This window comes from Suricata suricatta, chromosome 1 (assembly GCF_006229205.1).
Source record: "Suricata suricatta isolate VVHF042 chromosome 1, meerkat_22Aug2017_6uvM2_HiC, whole genome shotgun sequence".
Taxonomy (NCBI): Eukaryota; Metazoa; Chordata; class Mammalia; order Carnivora; family Herpestidae; genus Suricata; species Suricata suricatta.
Window position 1 is genome coordinate 126,742,049 of NC_043700.1, and position 6,000 is coordinate 126,748,048.

The window sequence follows — 6,000 nt, forward strand, 5'->3', positions numbered from 1 at the left end:
AGCCCAAGGTCCAATTTCCTTCTCCATCCCTAGTCTGCTAGTTGCCAGACCCAGGAAGATCTCACAGAATGCTGATCACCATATTAAAAATGGTTGCAGGAATGACCACCTCTCTTAGAGAGGCTTGTGTACATTTTCTGCCTTAGGTGAGCATATATGCTGTAAATATAGATAGCAATGCTTATCATGAGCTCGGAGGCTTCAGACTCTACTTCAGAACCATTGAATTTTAAGGGCAGGACAGTTTGGATGAGCAGTTTTGCTGCCTCTGGTACGTATTCCTTTTCTACCTTGACTTCACTCTTAATTGACATGAAGTACTGGATTAGCTTATTTTATTACACAGAGCAAACTGGATTTTCTCTTCCCCACAGCGGAACTAGCAAATCAGATGACAAAGGTGGCATGACCTTAGATATTAGAGTCTTTATGCTTCCTTGTTTGCACACCACTCTCTCCTGTTGTTGCAAAGTATCTTTAATTGGATGGGCTCCGGGTGTTACAAAATCTTTGCAGTTTTGTTTAAAAAAAATCTTGATGATGAGGCAGTGAAAAATCATATGTAGAGTGGAAAAACCAGCTGCCTCCAGCTTCCTGCCTGCTTGCCCCAGAACAGCATCTGCTGTTGGGAGGAGTGTGTTTGTCATGCTGGAAGGGGATGTTTATGAACAGATCCCAGAGGGACCGAGTGTGTTTTGCTGTCATTGTCTGGTACGTCTGCAGCTATTAGTATTTAATGGTTTCATAGTACGTGGTCAATGTGTTTCAAGGTTAGAATGAACTGAGACTTGGTTGTGGATGCTATAAAATGAATGCATATTTTGAAATTATAGGAGAATTCATAGGATTTCCCTTGTTAGTATATCTTATAAGAATATCATAAACAAAAGGAATCTCCCTAACATAAATAATGTGAAAAAGCCTCCTGTGTTTAAAGGTAGAGCATCCCATATTTAAAGGCTTTTCTTTCTGTCTTTCTTTCTTTTTTTTTTTTTTTTTAGTTTTATTGTGGCTTAATGTAAATGAATCTATTTCTTTGGATGTAATCTTAGTGAAAAAGTCTTTTAATACTGATGAGAAAACATAAAGATAGATTGGGGGCTTTCTTATTTGTGAAACATGGGGACAGATGTTCTCCCTTCCTACGTTGGTTGTGGCTTTGGGTCACATTTGGAGCCCAAAAGACTTTGCATGAAATTGGTGGGTTCAAATCAAATGATTGCTTACTTGCTTATGAGAATAAGGAGTCTCAAAGCAAGTCTTCCTTCGATTAGAATAAGAAGTAAACAAATTGACACTTAAATTCTTTTTCCTTCGTGCTATTTCCTCTTGTAGTTTCCTTTAAGCTTTTGGTTGGGCATTGCAACACTTAAACAAAAAGAACCATAAAGTGTCCAGTAATGACAGAAAGCAGGACAGTGCTGTATTTGCTGCAAGCTGAGTATTTCCTTCCTACCATACATGCATCTCTTACACCTCTTTCTGAGGACGGAAGACTTAGATAAAGTTGGGCCTGTAGACTACTGGGGGAATGCTTATTACTAAAGAAGAATAAGAATCATTTATTTCTTTAGTATATTAAATATATTTATTGCATTATATAAATATGAGATGAGACACTGCTGCTGATTCAGAGAAAAGATCATGCTGCATATTGATTATTTCTCTTTGAAAGAGAAAATGTAATTTAGAATTGGTGCTTGGATTTTCAGAAATTTATCTCTCTGTACATATTTTCATAGCAAAGTTGTAAGGTTTTGACTAAAGATGTTTTAGTTTGAGTACGTTTTATCCTTATGAGAAAATCAAGGCAAATGGGGGGGGATTTGTATGTTTTAGGTGCTATCCTACCCTCTCCCACATGTCTTGTGAATCTTAGTAGAAACTCCAAATGGAGAAATCAGGTTATATTAAAAATACTTAAATAAAAAAAAGCATTTTGGTTTGAGACTTGCTACAAATTTACACTTATTTTTGGTAAAGAATTTTCTAGTTGAATTGACCTTTCTCACTGTTCTTCTCTCTGAGATGTGAAAGTCATAGGTTTGTAAAGCTAATGTTTCTAGGAGTGGAAAGTAAAGTTTTGAATGGAAAAAGAGGTAACTGAAGGTTCCTTAGAAACATGCCTAATCCACAGTTGCTCTGAAATCTTTTATGGTGTGCAGGTGTAAGTGAAATTCCCCTACGAGGCAATCAGACATTTGCAGTGGCCTGCTCAGTAATAAACAGAATTTTTGCTACACTGTGTGTGTGTGTGTGTGTGTGTGTGTGTGTGTGTTAGAAAACAGGGACACCCCCCCCCCCCACTACCCAGCAGTGATTTAAAAGTACTAGAAATTCATCTTAGTGACTTCTCTTCATAGAAGTAAAACTGCCTCCTAGTTTCTGGACGTTAACCTGTCTGGGTTCTCCATGTGCTTCCTGAAAATGGGTTTCTTCAAGTGATTGTCCTCTTCTCATACACTGGAAGTAGGATCTGAGCATTGATAGTGAAGTAAAGCTTTTAGGCCCACTTATATGGCAAGGTTTCTTCAGTGTCTGTACTTCCTCTGTCATTGCACTTAGCATACAATCTAGTAATTACCTCTTCCTATTGCCTGTGTTCTCTACTAAAGTATATTCTCTGCCAGGTACTGACTAGGTCTGTTTGGCACATTGTTGGGGCACAGTAAATAGCCCTTAGATGAACGTCTCCCGTGTACAGAGTTCTCTGCTAAGTACAATGGAAGGAAGGGTTTGGCACCATTTGGGAGCATATAATCATTTAGACAGATGAGGTTAAATAACAAAGACGGTATATGATCAAGGGCTTCTATTGGCAGTTGATAGAAATTCAGAGGAGAAAGAAGTTCCTGTCCTCTGAAATGGTGGTAGGTGACATTGGAAGTCACACTGGGATGTCCAGGGAGCAGTAGAGTGTGGTGTGGAAGGAATTCCTAGTAGTAAGTTGTAAGTACTTGGCCAGGAAAGAGACTCCTAGTTGGGGACAGAGAGGGTGGTTTTGTTTTTGTATGGTGAGCATACTTTCCAAAATTCTAGCAATCAAAACCCATGGTTTGATAATTGGATATTGGTACAATCTTGGAGAATCTGGTCCAATATAATTGCAAAAAGTAACAGTAACAGATTGAAGTTACAAACCTATTTTTGTAACTGGATTAATTTAGGAAAAAAAAACCTTACAGGCCTGTTTCCAGCTTTAGACTAACTTCAGTTTAGTTTTATTCTATTTCATATACTTCAGAGGTTTTTGAAATTCTTTTATCGGTAAGCATGTAACCCATTTTTCCAGTGCAACCTTATATGGAAAGCGGAATATGCAAACATGCAGTGGTGGAGATGTTCCCATAGAAGCTGACTTGAGTGTTTTGTGTCTTAAAACCAAACTGATATCAGATTTAATGTCCAGATTTTAAAATATGCAGCTACTCTGGGATTGGTAACACCAAAGTTCTTGTGTTTGTGATCAACTTGAAAAGAGTAAACTACCTTGAGATGTAGTTTCCCATCCTGTGTCCCATTATTCATTTCCAGTTGTCTTTGTGAGGCTTTTGGTTTCCTTAATGCAGGTGAAAATTCCATTTGAGGAAATGAGTTCAAATCAAACATATTCTGTGTTTTGCTTTGATTGTAGGCTAGCGTGAGGGACACCAACGGCAGGACCAACTCAGATCTTCGTTATGGCAACTCATGCAGGAAGCTGTTGAATTAGAACCATTTCCTTTAGATGAGAAACCAGATGAGCAGTGGTGAGTTGCAAATTTAAAAAAATGTTCCATAGCAGAAAACATATGATCTTTATGACTGATTTAAAGGTTGCATGTGATTTAGTATATGGATCTGAAGAAATACTGCTCCAAATAATGTCAATTGAAGAAATGAAAATCAATAGGATGGAACATTTAATTGGTGGTGCAGTGTAATTACTGCGCATGGGTGCATTGTATTACACCAAGGTGCTACTGCCCTGGATGATACCAGTCTGTGTAAGATGGCTGGAGTGAACAATTTCATGTGGCCAAGTAACAGTTGGGAATCATTATTTTCAGTGGCTTTTATTATTTGCAACATAATTCCATATTTTACCAATTCATCCCCACAGGTAGAAAAACTGGTTCTTTCTGAAAAGAACCTGTAATGCTCAATACCTTTCAAAAATACACACACACACACACACACACATGCACACACACACATACATACACTCACTCTTATGTAAATATATAGGAATATATATAAGAATGTGTATAATATATATATTAACATAACATTTAGGTCCTAGGAAATAAGGGGAGAGAAATCATATCACAGTTTTATAAAACTCGATTCAGGCATTTACCTTACAAATCCTTTTGCTTAATACAACAACATTAAATATGATCCAGTTTTGGGGCACCTGGGTGGTTGAGTGTTCAGCTTCAGTTGAGGTCGTGATCTCATGGTTTGAGAGTTTGAGCCCCACATCGGGCTCGCTGCTGTCAAGCCTGTCAGTGCAGAATCAACTTTGGATCTTTTGTTCCCTTCTCTCTGTGCCTCCCCAACTTGCACTTTTCCCAAAATAAGTAAATATATTAAAAAAGTAGATCCAGTTTCTCTGCTAGTTGGAATAATTTTTAAAAATTACTATTTTATAAAAAATATCAGCACACACAGGCAGAATATTTTTTAATAAAATACTTGATGCTTTATAGTCAACAAAGTCAATAATCGATAGACTCCAACAGAGATAAAACAGTGATAGTCTGTTAAATTGAGAAATAGTGTATGACAATGGTGCTTGTAAGATTCCAAAAGAAGCTGTTCTGAACTGGTGATCAATATATCTCTTCTGTTTGCTTAGTGACTTATGTAACTCTGGGTAGGTAGGCTTTCTTGTGAATTAATGCATGAGCTAGAACTGCAGAAGACTGATGAAATTAGCCCTGTACCTATTTCACATCATGATTTTTATTACAGTCTGATTACAGTTATATTGAGAAAGTAGATATAATAGCCATCACTATGCTGTGCTTAATCAACATGTATTAAATGAGTTGTTTGTTATAAAGGACAATAGTATATAATTGCCAATAATCAACCATCTGGGGTCTAAAGGAAGAGCAACTGTATATGGTTGACCTTAATATTTTGTGTTATGTGTCACTCCCAGTGATGTAGAAAACATAATTGCCCTGTCTTAAACATTTACTGGTTTAGCAAATATTTATTGAGAATCTGTGATGTAGACATTATCCTTAACTCTTGGGATAGATGAAAGAGACAGTACTTGCCTTAAAGAAGCTTTCAGTCTAAAGAGTGTGGTGCTTGTGCTAAAATATGCCATTAATTGAGGGGAGATATATTCAAAGAGTATGGTCTTTACACAGGGTGATTAAATGGGTAGACGTGGGGTGGTAAAGGAAGCGCAACAGAGGAGAGTCTAATACAGACTGGCTGGGAATTTGTCACGGAAGACTTCCCAAAGGGAGTGATATTTTAGCTGAATGTTAAGGACAATGAGAAATATGGAGCAGTGGGAATACTTTTCAAGGGCCCAAAGGCTTGGCAGAGAATGATTTTTTGGGAGCACGCTGGGTCATTAACTGTGCTAGGGCATAAATGGAGTGGTAGAAATGAAATTGAAGAAGGATACAGGAGATATATCATGAAGGATCTCTTAAATAAACCTAAGAAGCTTGAGTTTTATTCCAAAATGAAGAGCTTTTAAAATATTCTGAGTAGAGAATGACATGATCAGTTTTTTTTAATTATGAAATATATCATAGACATAAAAATGTGTATAAAACAAATATAGTTTAAGGAGTAATTGTAAAGCAAACCTCCGATAACAACCATTCATATTAAGGAAGAGACTCTCAGTAAGAACCTATGTGTTCCTTTAAGATACATGCTTTTTCTTCTTCAGTAAAGGTAACCACTAACCACTATTTTGCGTTTTTTCACATTTTTTCTTTGTTCCTTTGCTTTTCTTTGTAGATTTTCCTTCTTATAATCATAGAA

The 6,000-nt window shown here is 36.9% G+C and overlaps 1 protein-coding gene across 8 annotated transcripts in view; it reads left to right on the forward strand.

Moving 5' to 3' along the window:
* The window catches only part of MAPK10 (mitogen-activated protein kinase 10), a 298,691-nt gene that overhangs the window by 1,682 nt on the left and 291,009 nt on the right, over positions 1-6,000 (forward strand). For 3 of the 8 annotated variants that reach the window (XM_029943612.1, XM_029943604.1, XM_029943640.1), the window contains exon 2: positions 3,635-3,749. The exons of 3 other annotated variants lie outside the window; for them this stretch is intronic. The gene's annotated coding sequence lies outside the window, so the exon portion shown is untranslated. Of the gene's footprint in view, positions 1-118; positions 272-624; positions 712-3,634; positions 3,750-6,000 lie in introns of those variants that run through there. 2 more of the 8 variants (XM_029943632.1, XM_029943622.1) reach the window with 2 other exon arrangements.